General features: G+C 40.0%; 1 protein-coding gene across 1 annotated transcript in view; it reads right to left on the bottom strand.

Annotated features, from left to right (window-relative positions):
* Nucleotides 1-18255, bottom strand: part of LOC126354650 (UDP-glucosyltransferase 2-like) — a 58887-nt gene extending 40632 nt beyond the window's left edge. Inside the window, exon 1 of the mRNA XM_050004424.1 lies at nucleotides 18119-18255. The gene's annotated coding sequence lies outside the window, so the exon portion shown is untranslated. The remainder of the gene's footprint in view (nucleotides 1-18118) is intronic.
* Between the last annotated feature and the right edge of the window lie 210 nt (nucleotides 18256-18465).

The following is an 18465-nucleotide window of genomic DNA, read 5'->3' as shown; positions in this document are numbered from 1 at the left end:
TAAGTGTATTTTTGCAATTTCTTTAATCTCTTTTGGTAATTTATTTCAATGTTTATTGCTTGACAGAAAATGCTGTTTTGAGTTTTATATTTATTTTTTCTTTGTAAATATAAGTTCAGTCTATCTCTTGTTGCATGGTCATGGACAGAGCTGTTTGTGCAGTAATTACCAATGTTATTTTTGATGTGTACAACTTACTGGTAAATGTATTCACATGGAACAGTTAAAGTCCTCAGTGTTTTGAACAGATCTTTGCTATGAGCTTGAATGGTATTGTTGGTTATTATTGTTACAGCTTTTTTCTGGAGTTTGAAAATTGTGTTGATATTTTGTGCATTTGTTCCCCCAAAAAAAATTTCATAGCAAAGAATTGAGTGTATATGTGAATAATATATAACTAAATGACACTGCATGTTACACACTGACGATAGGATTCTAAGGGCATAACATGCTGATGACATTCTGTTTGCAAGTACCTTTGTGTGTTCACACCACTTCAACTGAGAATCAATATTCATTTCTCGAAATTTTGCATTTGTTACACATTCTATAGAGGTGGTATCTACATTTCATTTAACACTGTCATTTTTCCTCTTCAAACTGAAATTCATGCCATTAGTTTTCTTTATGTTCAGTGTCTCTTTATTTCTTATCACCAGTCATAAACTTCCTTGGGAGTTTCATTTGCTTTCTCTACTAGGAGTTCTCTTGTCTTCTTAGTGACTATAATATTGCTGTCATCAGCGAAGAGAATTCTTTCACAATGAGTAACAATACTGGGAATGTCAATATCAGGAACAGTATTGGTCCTAATATGCTACCTCAAAGAACCCCAATATTGATGTATTTTGGTTCTGATAAGTGTTTGACTAAATGTTTAGATCTATTTGAAGTATGTGTTATCTCTACTCTTTGTACCCTATGTGTTATGTATGATCAAAACCAGAGATTAGCTACTATTCTTATTCCTAATGCTTCTAATTTATTTACTAGAATCTTTGGTGGACTGTATCAAACGCCTTAGAAAGATGCGAAAATATGCCTGTGACACACTCATCTTTATCAAGATCATCAAGTACAACTTTTGTGAATTGTACTATGGCTGACTCTGTATTTTTGCCACTTCAGAAACCAAACTGTGATCCGCTTAAAAGATTGTATTTATTCAGGTAATTCATTAATCAGTCTTTCATAATTGCTTCTATTATTTTTGAGAATGCTGACAACAGGGAAATGGGCTGGTAATTTTCTATGTGTTCTGCATTACCTTTCCTAATCAAAAGTACAACTCTTGCCTGTTTTAACTGCTCTGGAAATGTCCCTGAGGTGAAGGATTCATTTATTATATTTGTTAAGGGGTCTTGTATAACCCCTATGCATTGTTCCAGTACACACATTGGTACTTCATTTAAGCCTACTGACTATATTTTTTAGTTTTTGAACAGTTTTATTGATTTCATTCTCTGTGGTTGGAAGTAACATCATTGTATTTAGTGGAGTATTATTTACAGGTGTTATATTTGATTTGGGTAATTTTTGCTTTAACTTCTCTGCAATAATTGGAAAATGTCCATTTACATAGTTTGCTAAGGGTTGTTTTCCCCTCCCCATTTCCTTTTTTTATAACATCCCAGACTGTTTGGCTTTTATTCTCAGCATTATATATTATTTTGTCATTAAATGACTTTTTTCCAGCAATCAGCACCTTCCTATAGATTTTTTGTATCTGTGATAGAAATTTAAGAACTCTGGATTATTGCTAATCTTTTTCATGGAACTTAGGTTTTTAATTGTTTGTGAGGACTTCTTAAGATCTGCTGTAAGATGTTGATACATACATGCATACTTTTGGAAAAGCCTTTTGAAAGTTCAATTTAAACAATGTGGAGAATTTAGAAACTTTCATATTCACATTGGTTTCCTTATACACTTCATCCCACCTTTGTTTTTCTATTGAAAAATCTTTAAGTTTGATTTCCGACAGATGTCGTTTGTTGGCTTGCAGTTTAGAGAAAGATTCGATGTCATATTTTACTGTTATTTGACAGAGATAGTCTGATAATCCGAGATCTTTTACAGCTACATCACATTTTTCCTTGTCCATATTTGTGGTCACATGGTCAATTACTGATGCAGTCGTTGCAGTAACCCTTGTTGAACTATTGACCAATAGGGACATAACAAATCTTTGAAGGATGTTTATGAAGGTGCTGCTCGATTCATTTGCGATATTAGTGTTGATGTTAATGTCCCCACACAGAATTATGTTCACCCTTGTACTTGAGACTATACACACAAAATGATTAATTTCTTGGTGATATCAAGGCATGTTAATTCAACAGCTGATATTTCAAAGTGCGTGTCTACACTTACTTGACTAAGGTCATGTCTTGATTTGAATTGTGTTCTTTTTCTGATACAAACGCATGCTCCTCCACCCCTTGAAGTAATTCTGCAGTAAGAGTTAGCCTTTTCATACTATGATAATACTACATGTTGGATTTCTGTGTCTCTACACCAGTGCTCAGTAATACAAACTACTGTGCAGTTCAAAGGTTGGAGCTCAATATCTAATAGTTGTATGTTATTTTTTATTGATTGCATGTTTTGATGGAGGATATTTAAGTCTGTGAAATGCCCCATGTTACTCTTTCCAGTGGTTTGTTTTTCTTTGTGACATCTGGTATATGCAATATTTGAGGTGTTTAAATCTGTCTTGAGAGTGATTGTTTCAGTATTTTTAAACTACTGGAGGTTCTCTTTAAGCAGAGGAACCTGTTATCCGCATTTATCATCAAAGAGACCTACTTTTCCTACCTTTGACGACAGTTCTTTGACCATGTGTGCTCGAGTTCCCTCCCCCCCCCCCCCCCCCCCCATCCCGCTCCCGCCATACTTTCTTGAATCAGCTGTAGTAATATTCCCTTCCCAGTCCTGTTTGGATGTACGCCATGACTAGTGAAACACCATCTGTCGATAGTCCCGATTGTCCTCAGAGCCATTCCTAACCCCACATTTATTCGCCTTACAGCTTCATCAAGATGTGGTCGATCATGACGCTGGAACAGCTCAACAAAGTGTACATTGGTGCCATGTGTAAGGGAAGCTATCTGATCCAGATCACCAAGGATGTCATATGCCCCATCCCTGTCCAAATTGTTTCACGCCCCACCTACTATCACTTCATGGTCCTCATTTGTAAAGTCCTTACATAAAGACCCTAGGTCATCTATCACATGACTTAGCCCTACATTTGGCTTGAAGATACTGGTGGCCTGGTATGCGGCCCCCAAACTTTCCTGTAACTAAAGGCCTACACCTCACCCATGGCTACTGCCTAGCAGCAGTACTTTCTTCTTCCTAAGACTTTGTACATTCCTAGGCTTCTTGACCTCGTTTGAGGTATGCTGCACATTTCCTGCTTCTCATTCTACCTGAGGCTCTTCTACACTTAACTCTGGCAGTGGTAGATACCTGTTTTTCATGTTGATGATCCTTATTAGTTCCTTCCTTGCTTCCTCCAACTGTCCCTGAAGGGCCCAGATTTTCCTCTCTGTTCGCCTATCAAAATGTTCCTAGTGCATTATCTGCAGTTCCAGGAGAGAGCCTCTTCTGTTCTCCCAACAATCTCCCCACTACATCCCCCCCCCCAAATTAAAATATTTCCTTAAAGATTAGCAATAAATCCCTTTACTCACTACCCTATAACAGCTCCCACATTTCTCACTCATGGTCAGTTTTTAAAGAATAATTGAGTTTAAATTTGTCAAGGACGCGAAATTGGCTGCTTGTAAACAAAAAACTACACAGTCGTCTTATGTACGGTGGTTGTTGTTTTTGTACTGATTTAGAGACACAATGACAGAAGAATGAATTTGTAATTAATTTTCTTTTAGAAAATTTACGTTATTAGGCGTGTTTAGTCAGGTTTTTAAATATTTGTAACTCGCAAAATGAGGCCTAGATCTCGTCTATCTAACTAGTAAACAATGCGAAACGTATTAGTTAAATACGATTTAGAAACGTTTAATTACATTTTTATTGCGACAGTAGACACTGATGAAACTAGTATCTGTCATTTTTAAACTTGCAATATCAAGAAAAATTGAATAGATTTTTTTGTGTTTATGTCACGGAAAATTTCGGATCATGTCGCGATTATTGGGACTTCTGCCGAAGAACAAATTTTTTCAAGATCAAGCTCTACTGGGGCGCTAATATTCAGCTGTTTGACAAGAACGGACACTACAGCAAGTGTACAAAACAATGAAAATGTTAATTTGACACTATTTCCTCTTAAGTAAGTTCTTTTAGCGGACAAAGAAAATACCTGTGAACTCACTCGGCGGCCATCTTTGCTATTTATTCGGCGGTTGTTGACTTATGTTCCTGCTCCCTGGGAATTATCGTAGGCATTCAATTACTGTTGCTGTATGAAAAGACCATTCTCTTACTTATCTTTTTGGTTACACATCGTGGTCTGTAAAGCAGTTTTTGTGAACTTTTGGACTGATGTTATTAAAGTCATTTAACTGTGTAATTTAAACTATTAAACTGACGGTTTGGAAACCTCTTGCCTGGGTTTGGCCGCACTAACTGGTGTTATCTAAATTAAGCAGTACATATCGTGATATTAGGTTGCTACTGGATTTTTCTGAATTTTCTCCAATGTCTTTTGTAATGTACTTTTTTCTAAACTTCTTAATTGTATTTTATATGTTGGAAAATGGCTTGACTACTGGTTTATATTGTGAACTCCACCGAAAGGATCTTGAATAAAAAAATGGTTCATTCTAAAGAAGTTGATTCCTCCGTTAATCGTACTAAAGCGAGAGCCTAAAAACTCAGCTGACCAATCAATCCGAACGTTGGTTTGGCCGTACACGGGCACCTAATCTGAACGACCCAGAGATTGTTTTTATGTAAACTTGTCAGCCTATTTACTTGGATAGCATGTACTTCCTAATTATATGGCATCTGTTTCACTTGCAAATGGATGTCCGATGTTAATGGACTGTTAACCATTTCTGTAAGTTTCTAAAGCTTAAATTTGGAACGCGTTGCTAAAGCCCATATTGTTGATATTACACATCTGTGTTAAGGTTTGGATTTAATGTCATCATGTCACAAAAAAAATTTCTTAATTTTCTTTTCTTAAAATCTTTTCTTAAATGTTATTATTGCGCTTTTGTAATTCTACCATCAGTTGCCGTTCTTGAAAAACAAAAGGTCGCTTGTACGGTATTTAACTTATGGAGGTAGTTGCTGAAGCTATTTTAGATCTTTTTGATGTGACAGTAAAAAATAGTTTACTTTTTATTAAATTTGTTAGTAAAATTATGGCCCAGTATCCTACTACTCTACACCACCTCCCTACCGCATTTCATTTTCAAGATCAAAGATGGTTTTCATCATTTCCTATGTGTTGGTTCCTGATGGATGTCTCAGAATTTTTGCGACAAACGTCTACGGGTGATAATTCACGTTAGGGGGAACAACTCTTGTTTAGACACAAAACGTTCACAGACGCTTTCTAGTGACGCTAGGAGTTCTTTAATATTCGCCAGCCCTGAGACGCCGTGATTTCTCTGAACTAGCACGGTCTACTAACCAGGTGTGCTCACACTACCTGCCCCAGTCAGTCGACAACGTGATTTTCAAAGAGATAATCATAAGAATGAGTGTCTCTGAACGAAGAACGACACTCTGTAAGTAAATCAGAAACATTACATTGTTCGGGCTACCTACTTTCAAGTGGAGCACATGACTGGATGGTAGGTAACACACATTGTGTACGAAGCAGGCTCCAGAGTGTTTACTCCCTCCTGCCTCGCAAGAGACATAACCGATATGGAAGGACAACTAGTGCAGTCGGGAAGCGTCAGCGAGCATTTTGTCCATGCTCTATCACCCCTACTCGTTGGTCTCAATGACTATGAGGCACCCTATATGATAAAGAATGTATCTGTTTTTAGAAATCAAATCTCCCCGTCTCTCCTCTGTTTATTTACCTCAGTATCGCTGAGTGTTAAATTTATTATACACTCCTGGAAATTGAAATAAGAACACCGTGAATTCATTGTCCCAGGAAGGGGAAACTTTATTGACACATTCCTGGGGTCAGATACATCACATGATCACACTGACAGAACCACAGGCACATAGACACAGGCAACAGAGCATGCACAATGTCGGCACTAGTACAGTGTATATCCACCTTTCGCAGCAATGCAGGCTGCTATTCTCCCATGGAGACGATCGTAGAGATGCTGGATGTAGTCCTGTGGAACGGCTTGCCATGCCATTTCCACCTGGCGCCTCAGTTGGACCAGCGTTCGTGCTGGACGTGCAGACCGCGTGAGACGACGCTTCATCCAGTCCCAAATATGCTCAATGGGGGACAGATCCGGAGATCTTGCTGGCCACGGTAGTTGACTTACACCTTCTAGAGCACGTTGGGTGGCACGGGATACATGCGGACGTGCATTGTCCTGTTGGAACAGCAAGTTCCCTTGCCGGTCCAGGAATGGTTGAACGATGGGTTCGATGACGGTTTGGATGTACCGTGCACCATTCAGTGTCCCCCCGACGATCACCAGAGGTGTATGGCCAGTGTAGGAGATCGCTCCCCACACCATGACGCCGGGTGTTGGCCCTGTGTGCCTGGGTCGTATGCAGTCCTGATTGTGGCGCTCACCTGCACGGCGCCAAACACGCATACGACCATCTTTGGCACCAAGGCAGAAGCGACTCTCATCGCTGAAGACGACACGTCTCCATTCGTCCCTCCATTCACGCCTGTCGCGACACCTTTGGAGGCGGGCTGCACGATGTTGGGGCGTGAGCGGAAGACGGCCTAACGGTGTGCGAGACCGTAGCCCAGCTTCATGGAGACGGTTGCGAATGGTCCTCGCCGATACCCCAGGAGCAACAATGTCCCTAATTTGCTGGGAAGTGGCGGTGTGGTTCCCTACGGCACTGGCGACAACATCGATGTACTGTGGAGACCTCACGCCCCACGTGTTGAGCAATTCGGCGGTACGTCCACCCGGCCTCCCGCATGCCCACTATACGCCCTCGCTCAAAGTCCGTCAACTGCACATACGGTTCACGTCCACGCTGTCGCGGCATGCTATCAGTGTTAAAGACTGCGATGGAGCTCCGTATGCCACGGCAAACTGGCTGACACTGACGGCGGCGGTGCACAAATGCTGCGCAGCTAGCGCCATTCGATGGCCAACACCGCGGTTTCTGGTGTGTCCGCTGTGCCGTGGTTGTGATCATTGCTTGTACAGCCCTCTCGCAGTGTCCGGAGCAAGTATGGTGGGTCTGACACACCGGTGTCAATGTGTTCTTTTTTCCATTTGCAGGAGTGTATGTGTGGCATCTGTTCTTTCGGACAGCCACGATGAATCAAGGCACAAATTAATTAAGGACGTTAGCTGTCTGTGGACGTCGATTTAAATCTATGGGAAGAGTTGAAAGTTTGAGCCGGATCGGAATTCGAACCCGGGTTCCCTGCTTACTAAGCAGAAGCGCTGACCAGTACGTTATCCGCAAACAGTGGTCATCACAACTGCACGGACAACCGTAAGTTTTCAACCTACGCACACACTACTACTGTAGTCATCCTTGCCCATTATCCTCTGTACTCGCAACATTCCGCCGATACCCGTAAGAGTTGAAGCGTGGTGTACATCTGCACTGAAGTGATCAATTGGTCGTCCTCGCCTTAATTACGTATGTAGTGTCCGTTCTTTCGGCTGGCTTACATAGAGCTCGATTCTACGTAATTGGTTCAAAATATTTAACAGTGTAAAAGGGTTAGCAAGACCTTCAGTTAAAATATAAGGACAAAATCTTAATTCCACGTCATCTTGCATTGGTCAGTTTGATGGAAATTAATATTTTCTATGGTTTTTAATGTAATTAACTTCAAAGTTTCATACGTTTCCGTTCAATTATCAAAATCAGAATTTCAGAACATCTTCACTATCGCCAAAAATGCAATTTACTTGATGTGCTAAGAAAACAGCGTGGGGCGTTCAGAAGTCAAGCAGAATAAAATTAATTTTTTTTAAGTGGGAGTAATAACATGGCTGGGTTGCATCACTGAGTACTTCAGTGTGGTCAAAACCACTAACTCCACAGTTAACGGTTTTGCAGCTAGAATGCGCCATCTGTTCCGGCAACAAATCATTTTATCAGCAGTTTCAGTAGCCAAAGTGATCAAATCCATCGCTCCATGACAGCCGATGTTGACCTGACTTTAGGTAACTATTTTGCAACTGTTTTATTTTCTCAAGCTTTATAGTGATTGTATGTGTGTTATTCCTTTTTATTTCGATCAAGAAGTAGCCTACAATGAGTGAATGCACCAGAGAACGTGACATTTTTGTTGACAACTCGGACTCAGATCTAGACTTCGTACCGAGTTCGGATTTAGATGTAAATTGTGATATTCCTTCATTCCAGTAATGTCTAGAACTATACACCTTAAATTATTTAGGCTATAATGACTGAATGACAATGATGTTCTAGTTAGGCAAAACACTGATCCTGTTCTGAGGTTAGGCCTACGCCAGAGCCTATTATAGTCCGGCAATAGTGTAAGATCAGGCAATAGAGGCGCTGCAAAAATCTTTAGTGATAAACGGTGTAAAAGTGCAAGAAAATGCAATGACGAAATATCAACAAATGAGAGGGTGACACTTTTTAAATCATTTTACACTTTAACTTATTAGACTGAGCAAAATATATTTCTCAATGACTATATAAAATCAAGAATTATTAAGTGACGTCCACCTACGGATCAGCCTATACGTCCAAGAAGCCACTGTTTTGCATTTTTTCGCCGAATCAAGAATGATGATATTCCGGCTGGTAAAACAAACGTTAAGCAAACCTTTCAAGTGGTTGATGGCAGAAATCGTAATTTCAGTATTAAGTATGACGTCAGCTGTGTCGTAAATGGAAGGAGGAAGGCAACCCCAGGAAATAAAGTTGACATTTCTGATGTTGCAAATCACATAAAATCAATTCCCGCTTACTTCATTCACTACACAAGGACACACAATCCTAATGGAAAATATCTGAATTAACTACAAAGGAAATGTGCGATTTGTATGTGATATGTACTGTGGCGTGGCGAAAAGTAGAAACGCCTGGAAAACAGAAAATGTGCTGCCATACATTTTCGACTGACTTCAACCCGCATTTTAAACCGTCACTTAAAGATATATGTCAAATGTGCCAAAGGTTCGAAAATAGACTTTTACTGGAAAACGAAGATGAGATGAAAGTAGAAGAACTGGGAAGAAGTTGCTTCTAAGAAAACAGCAAACGGCCAGAGAATGTTTAAATGAAGACCATGGCACGTGCTCTGCGGATTACTACGGTTAACTTTCGATCAGAGCTTTGGCCTTCCGAAAAATGTCAATGTCTGTAGCCTATTATAAACGGAAATTGTATGTCTATGATTTCGGTGTTCACGTGTTTAGTAACAAAACAGCTTACGTGTACATATGGCCCGAAACTGGAGGTTTGAGAGATTCGCAGAAACAAGCTCTTGTCAGATAAAACACCAGACTGTCCAAGGCAATAATGCCAAAATACATTTTCATGTACTCTGACCCATGCGTCGATCAAAACCGCCACATAAAAGTTGTTCTCTTTTTCATGAAATACCTGCAAAATACGAGTGGTGACACTGAAACTGTTGGCTTAAAGTTCCTCGTGACAGAACACAGTTACCTTCCGAACAATTCAGATTTTTCTTTTGTCGAAAAAAGAGCAAAATCTGGTCGCCCCATCTTTTCTCCAATGGACCGGCATGATATCATTCTTAGCACATAGAAATGAACCATGAAATTTTCACTTCTAGTCGAAAACTTAGAAAAATGTTTCACTAACAGGAAAGAAAGTGTCAAAGTTAATCCAGTTATCTGGCTGAAACTGATTCGGATCAGAAATGAAAAATCTGAATCATTTGCTATACCGTACAAAACCACGTTCTCACCAAAAATGGCTCGAAAAATTAATGCCCGCAAGAAACCTGGAAACGGACGCCCTTTCGAAATTCTAGCTAATGTTCCACGAGATCTACTTCATATCATTTCAAGACCGATCTCCATGTCAAAAAAGAAGGATGTGATGGATCTGCTGAAGTTTACACCTCCCGTTCATCACAACTATTATAAAATCTTTGCAAGAGGTATCATGTAGGACGAACCTGTCAGTGATGACGACACACGAAGTGGATTTTATTATTGCGTAGACAGAGACACTGAAATCTTTTACATAACTGTGAAGTTCTGAAAACATAACCTTAATTATGAGAGTATTCTAAATATGCTGAAGAAATTATAGATTTTTCTATCAATTAAGAACTTTAACTGTTTGTATTGAACATTTCCATTTGATGGAGTTAGTCAGCTTGGCTTCTGAATGACTCATGAGACGGGAAGAAAGGATTATCGTGTGTGAGATTTTTATTTCAAACTTGCTGTAGACGTGTATTTGCAACATTTTACAGTTTGTTGCGACAGGATACAAGCAGCTTGTAGTGACTTTTGAACAGGAGAACAGTGAATTAAAGCACTTAGTTTTGAATTTAACCATTTTTCTGTAGGTTCTCAAAATCTTTTCAATCACGATGATTCAGGTCTGGAAAGATCACAAATCTGAGATATGTGAAGCGAGTACAAATGTGGATTTAGTTTTGAGGTAAATAAAAGAGTCTTATTTTTTAATGTAGTTTACCTGAAGCACATAGAAGTATCGTATCTTCTCACTGATAAGAAATTTTGGATTCACAATGGATTGCTAATTCTGTCCTGGACACAGCGCAGGTTGTAAGTGACTGTATTTCATACGTTGATTATGACATATCTTTGAGTGAGAGTGAGTGATTCAGTTGTTAGATCTGAATACAATTCGCAAAAGGTATTCAGGTTAATTTTCTATCATTTCTCATAATAAATCAGCCTCCGGGTGACTGGTAATATTAGTTGTTTATAAAAGTCACTAGTTTTGTTGGTGGTATACTGTTGAGCAGAGAGTTCGAATATTTCCTCACTGTTCATATATTTCTTTAACCTAATATCCGCCAACTTTTGACACGGTAATCATTCACTCAAAACACGATAATAACATAATTATATCAATAATAATGACGGTAATAACAGTAATAATGAATTTAATAATTATAGTGATGATAATCAGTCCTACAGAATAAGACACTAGTTTTAGCTAATGGATCACATTCTTTTCGTGTCACAATTTTACACCAGAATAAAGTCATCATGTGTGCACCTAATTATACACTGAGGTGACAAGAGTCGTGTAATGCTTCCTAATCTCATGTCCGACCTCCTTTTGCCTGGCGAAGTGCAGAAATTCGACGTGGCGTGGACGCAACAACTCGCTTCAAGTCCCATGCAGATATGCTGAGCAATGCTGGCTCTATAGCTGTCCATATTTGAGAAGGTGTTGCCGGTGTAGTATTTTGTGCACGAACCAACCTCTCGACTATTTAATTGTTCGATGGGACTCACGTCGTGCGATCTGGGTGGCTACACCATTTTCTCGAATTTTCCAGAGTGCTCTTCAAGCCAATCGCAAGCAATTGTGGCCTGGTGCAATGGCGCATTATCATCCATCGTATTTTGGGAACAAGACGTTCGTGAATGGCTGCAAATGATCTCCAAGTAGAAGAACGTCCATTCCATGTAAACACCGCCTGCACTAGTATGGAGCCACCACCAGCTTCCACGTTGCCTTGTTGACAAACTGAGTCCATGGCATTGCGGAGTATGCACCACTTTATAACCCTACCATAAGCTCTTGCCGACTGAAATCGGGACTCATCTGTCCAGGCCACCGTTTTACAGTCGTCTAGGGTCCCAAACCCAGGAGAGATGTTGCAGGCGATGTCGTGCAGTTAGCAAACACACTCCCGTCGGTCTGATGCTGCCATAGCGCATTAACGTCAAATTTCGTAGTACTGTCCTAACTGATTCGTTCACCGATACTTCCAACATTGATTTATGCTATTATTTCACGCAATGCTGCTTGTCAACTAGGACTGACAACTCTACACAAACGGCACTGCTCTCGATCGTTAAGTTAAGGCCGTCGTGAGAGGTAATGGCTGCAATGTGGTATTCACGGCAACCCTCTTCACACTGTGGGTAGCGGAATATCGAATTCTCTACAATTTCTGAAATGGAGTGTCCCATGCATCTAGCTCTGACTAAGATTCCACGTTAAAAGCCTGTAAATTCCCGATGTGGGGCAATAATCACATCAGGAACTGTTTTACATGAGTTACCTGACTACAAAAGACAGCTCCGCCAATTCACTTTCCTTTTATATCTTGTTTACGCGATATTACTGTATATGTGCATATCGCTACCTCATTGCTTTTGTCACCTCACTGTACCATCCATGTACATAAGAGTTGTATTATATTGCCGTTAATTGTACTCTATCTTGTCTCACTCTTGAATTGAGCTAGAACAATTTACGTCCACGTAAGTCCTTACACAATTTGATCTCATGTTCCTTATCCTATAACAGATGTCGGCAAATTCAGTAGGCAAGAGAGCCCTATATCAATAGCACAACGACTGAAATTTCATTTGATAGTCAAATTTTTTTGAATTTAAACTTCGTAAACAGGTAGGTATATAGTTATTAACTTAATTATGGTACACCTAGGCGGGTCTTTGCTAGAAACGTCCTCAATCAGATTGAAGTAAGTTCGCCGAGGTCGACTCTCCAATCCACACTCGTATACTAATCTTTATTCGTAATGTTTATAATTTCCAGGAATAAATAATTAGTATATACGTTTTTGCCATCAGCAAAAGTATGACTTGCATGACCTATGATTGTTTCGCAGATAATCGGCTGTAATTGTGAAACATCAACAAATGAGGCACATAAATACTTGTTTCGTCTATTTTCTTTGGTTCATCACCTCTGTATGTTCAGATAATCTCTACATGCCTTTCTCAACGCTCGACATCTTCATTCACCACACAAATCTCCCCAATTTTGCGTTAAATTTCAAATCTTAATTACGTTATGAGAACACTGAGTAAATTTTGTAATTATATTATTTATTGAGATAATTAAATTCTAAGGATTACATAAAAATAAAATACGGCAATTACAGACCAAAACTATTGTGGGCAAAAGACCTGAATCTCCTTGGAAAGTTTCGGTAATTCTAGTTTTTATATTGTTGTTTTTAATTTTAGGCACGATTCCGTGTTGTCATCAATAAGACGACCTCTAAATTTATCCTTGACGTGGTTCATGTTTGGAAATGATTATATGGCGTTGTGGTAGAATGTTCTTCCCCTACGTAGGTAGTGTTAATTCGATTCCCATCCATGATGGTAAAATTTTAAACCAAGGTGCATGTCCCATGAACATTACCGTGAAGCGTAAAATAAAGAAGGACCAAAAGTTTAACCTGTGCTGTTTTCTTAATTTAAACCATCTTTTTTATAGAAGACCGGTAGTTAAAAATTTATATTTGCAGTGAAAACTGCATTTTTGCTTACGACATGTAAATACAAATAGAAGGCATTTTTAATAAAACATGACAGATAGAAATTTATTAATTGGCATGTATTTGAGGAATTGTATATTTAAATGTCGCTGGTATTCGAACTGAAGGGAAAGAAACGGAACAAATAGTGATCGAAACGAAGTACGAACTAGCAATTATGTACCAATCTCGAATACCACCGCTTTTTTTTACCATCCTCATGTATTTTAAATTTCATGGCATTGCCAACGGAACATGCATATCTGTTTAAATTTTTTCATCCGTTGGGAATCGAACCTAAGATCCCTAGTTGCCAGAGAACATTCTACCACAGAATAAAAACATTTTATCTCATTTTTCACGTTTGGTCGGAAAACTTGAAAGTCTATTTACTCGAGAATTTTTGAGAGTAGCATCGACTTGCTTTGGCTAATTGATATAAGTGTTCTGATTCACTTACCATAAATATATAAATATATAAACATCCGACTGCCATGTGGTCTTTTTAGCATGGGGCGAATTGTGTAATTTACTTAATTTTTGAAGCCCATTCGTACATATTCGCCCTCGGTAAATGTTTTTCCTATATTAACAATCTCTTTACTAACCATAAAACTTGCAATATTAACTTTGTGGAAGACTGCAACCAGTAATTAAATACAGAATCTGCTTTTTCCTGCTCTTCTGAAGTGCATCTCTTTCCTCCTGGCACCAACGACAGCATTTTTTTTTTCGAGTCATCAGTCTTCTGACAAATTTGATGTTGCCCGGCACGAATTCCTCTCCTGTGCCAAACTCTTCATCTGGAAGTACCACATGTGGTCTCGAAGGACCAATTGCAACCTACGTTCTCAATTATTTGCTGGATGTATTCCAATCTCTGCCCTCTTTTACAATTTTTGCCCTCTACAGCTCCTGCTAGTACCATGGAAGTTATTCACTCATGTTTTAACTGACGTCGAACCATCGTGTCCCTTCTTCTTGTCAGTGTTTTCCTCACCGATTCTGCGGAGAGCCTTGTCGCTCCTTACTTATCAGTTCACCTAATTTTCAAAATTCTTCTGAAGCACCACATCACAAATGCTTCGAGTCTCTTCTATCCAGTTTTCCCGCAGTCCACGTTTTACTACCAAACAATTCAGTGCTCAAAACGTACATTCTCAGAAATTTCTTCCCCAAATAAAGGTCTATGTTTGATCCTAGTAGACTTCTCTTGGTTAGGAATGCCATTTTTGCCATTACAAGTCTGGCTATTATGTCCTCCTTGCTCCAACCGTAATGAGTTTTTTTGCGCCTAGGTAACAGAATCCCTTAAATGTTGAGGCTTTCGTGGCCTCTTGTTGACGAACTGCCTGTTGGCTTCTGCTTCGGGTTCTTCGGCCGACGTTTGTTTGATAATTTTTCTGACGTTTCGCCAGCACGAATCCACCACCACCAATGGAGGGTGAAGCTTTGACAATGGCAGCCACTCATCTTTTCCGGTCTTTCCCAAGTATACCTTCGCCTCTTGTGATTCTTGAACAGAATATTCGCTGTCACCAGCTTAAATTTATATCCGAAAACAATTACTCTCTCTCCTCTCTCATTCCTAGGCCATACTCCCTTGAAGCTATCTTCTACTCCGTCCCCTACAACCGCATTCCATTTTCATCTCCCTTCACGTACTCAGATATCCGTTTAATATCCTCATACACTTTCTCTGTCTTTCATATTCATCTTGCGACGTCGGTCTGTATGCCTCAGCTATCGCTGTCGGTGCTGGTTCGCTGTCGATTCTGATGAGATCCATCCTATCTCTCAACTGTTCACAGTAACTGATCTCTGCCCTACCTTCATATTCATAACGAATCCTACTCCCGTTTAACCATTTTCTGCCGCTGTTGATGTTACCCTGTAATCATCTGACCATAAATCTTGTCTTTTCTCCATTTCACTTGGCTGATCCCCCACTATATCCCGATTGAGCCTTAGCATTTTCCTTTTCAGATTTTCTAGCTTTCCTACTACGTTCAAACTTCTGACATCCCACGCCCCGATTCGTAGAAAGTTATCCTTTCGTTGGTTATTCAATCTTTTTCTCATCATCACCTCCTACATGACAGTCCCCTCCCGGAGATACGAATGGGAGACTGGTCCGGAATCTTTTTCCAAACGAGAGATCATCATGACAATTACAGGCCACATGTCCTGTGGCTACACATTATCCGTCTTTAATGCAGTAGTTTCCATTTCCTTCTGCATCCTCTTGCCGTTGATTATTGATGATTTTACGGCAGTATACAGAGTATCAAAAGAAGAATAGCAAATTGTCCCCAAATTTTATTTACTGTTATGAGACAATTTTTACTGACAAATAGGATACGTTAGAAGGCTATTTAAACTCTGAATAACCCCGAAAGTCTCGGTCCATTCAGCTAAAAGCACTATATTCTTCCTCTGTTTCTCTTAGCTTATTTGTGCCCATATCACTTTGACATGGGCACCTAAAATTGCCTCATTTTTTAATAATAAAGAAAAAATAATTACAATTCTTGAATAGATGAAGCGTAATATTTGGGCTGGTAGGAAAAATGGTGATAACTCTATGCTTCGAGTAGTTATTTTCCTTGGTCGCGTGCTATTAGCTAGCACTAACCTCTGCAAAATGACATTGCTGGTGGGTCACAATTCATGCTTGAATTGCGCTGGCCTCCCGCGCGTAAAGGCCAACTGAAAATTTGTGGCTGCTAAATGCACAGAACTGCAGGAGTGAAGGGAAAAATGCTACTGATGGGGTAATCTTGGAGGGGAGACTAGGTACTTCCTAAAGGGGAGGTGGAACTGCCTACCGCCGAGGAACATATTTTAACTACTATTCTAGCATTTCCTGCGGGGGCACGTTATCTGTAGTAATAGACTGTAGAACGCGATGTAGTGCTGCGTCAAGATGATGTGTGTTGAATTTTATGTTTTTGGAAACATACGTGAGTGCACGCACGTGTTATTTTGTAGAAGAGCCACGACACTCGAGGTCAAAGAGTGTCAAGTGTCTCGGGAGCCGCTGTTTGCCGGCCTCTGCCCTGTAAGACAGATGCAGCAGAGTATCTCTCCGGCTATCTGACCGCTGGGCGTACTAACAAAACCTACGTGCTTTTAGGAAGAAGCACATCTCCTTTTATGTGCTTGTTTCCGTACCATACAGTATAGATTGGAAGAGCCAGTTATAAATGTAAGAAACACGCATTTAGATTTCCTCCATTTCTTGTCAGTCCACTCTGGTGGATATTCCCGACAGTCGTCGTTTCGAAACAGTTTGCATAACAGTGTTTTATGAAGTCTCATTTGCACATGAGCGTTTTATTCCAAAATTCTGTCGTTAATGTGAAATAAGCATTCATTTTCCCTGCCAATGATTTTGAGTGGCCCTCGTCGCTGAGACTATAGCCGAATATTGCCTGTGATTACAGCAGTTAGTATTACACTCTACTCATACACATTGACGACGAGTTGCAATCGGTATCGTAGTGGGCTGTTCGGACTCAATTTCCTCACTATTATACAACAAACACGTTTGCAGTGTTCCTTTCTTCCTTTATGACGATCGCAAAAGTCCTGCGTAAGATCGTTACATTAATTTGTGGTTGTTCATTGGTGTCACATCGCGAAGAGGTAGACTTTGGACGATAGAACCGGATTAGTTTCTGTAACTCCAGTATCACTTAAATGGCGTCATATCTCCGCTGATAAACGTGATATAGCTTTATCTCATTTCGGTGGCTCTATTCTTAGTTCTTACATTACGCAAAGTTTGAAGCAAGGCACATTTTCCTGTTGTTCTATCAGCAGAAGCAAATCTTCCTTCGTAGGACCTGCACTATAAAATTCAAAGTAACTACGGTAACTACGTATGTGACCAATCACCCAAGCGATAACAGTCTACTGCGATTTTATGTCCAGAAAGCATTTTATCGTCTCGATAACCACATATGATATCCAACAACTATTTATTACTGACGCTACTTTGTCTTAAGACCGCCAACACAGACAGAGAGTCCTCTTTCATAGTTATTGACAGAAGACAGCTTTCTCTTCCACACGTATCTGATTGTACAAGAACATGACTTTAGCTGTATTATGCGTACCATGTACCACATATTAGAGAGACATCAGATGTTACTGGAATCCAGTTGAAACTATATGCTTTACATTTAAGTTGAAGTACATTTGGTGTTTACAATGAAAGAGACTTAAAGTAAACAAAAAGTGATAGAGTGGTAAGTACAATTTTCTCCACGCTTGGTCACGTAGAATGGCCGTGCAGTTAAAGGTGCTATGTTACGGATTGCGCGGCCCCTCCCGCCGGAGGTTCGAGTCCTCCCTCGGGCATGGCTGTGTGTGTTGTTCTTAGCATCAGTTAGTTTAAGTTAGATAAAGTAGTGTGTAAGTCTAGGGACCGATGACCTCAGCAGCTTCGTCCCTCAGGAATTCACACGTGTTTTACATTTTCACCAGGCTTGATGGTGGAAACTCAAATGCGACTAACCAAACTAAATGGAAGTGCTCAATCAGAGTTCTTACCTGTTTATGTGGACTCGAGAAAGTAGTGCTGCACACACACTGAGTGGATCCCTTCCGCTCCCGTCCTGCTTGAGGTATCGGCTCCCAGCGTCGCTACTGGTGTGGCAGGTAACATGAACGTGGGAGCAGAGCTGCCTTAGTATCAGTTATCTAGGTCCGGCATTACATCACATTATGACACTGTCGGTACGTACGCAGCTCTAGGCGGAACAAGCTGACTCAACAGTCTTTCGTGTCAACAGTGTCTCTCATCAAGAATTCCACGAAACATTGTGTCACTGCTCTTATGGAGATTTATTACCTGTTCTGGGATACTTCTGGAACTATCAGCAATAGCTTTATAGCCC

The sequence above is a fragment of the Schistocerca gregaria genome, chromosome 3 (genome assembly GCF_023897955.1).
Source record: "Schistocerca gregaria isolate iqSchGreg1 chromosome 3, iqSchGreg1.2, whole genome shotgun sequence".
In the NCBI taxonomy this organism is placed as follows: Eukaryota; Metazoa; Arthropoda; class Insecta; order Orthoptera; family Acrididae; genus Schistocerca; species Schistocerca gregaria.
Note: the sequence above shows the minus strand (reverse complement) of the source record. Positions and strands in the feature narration are given on the sequence as shown.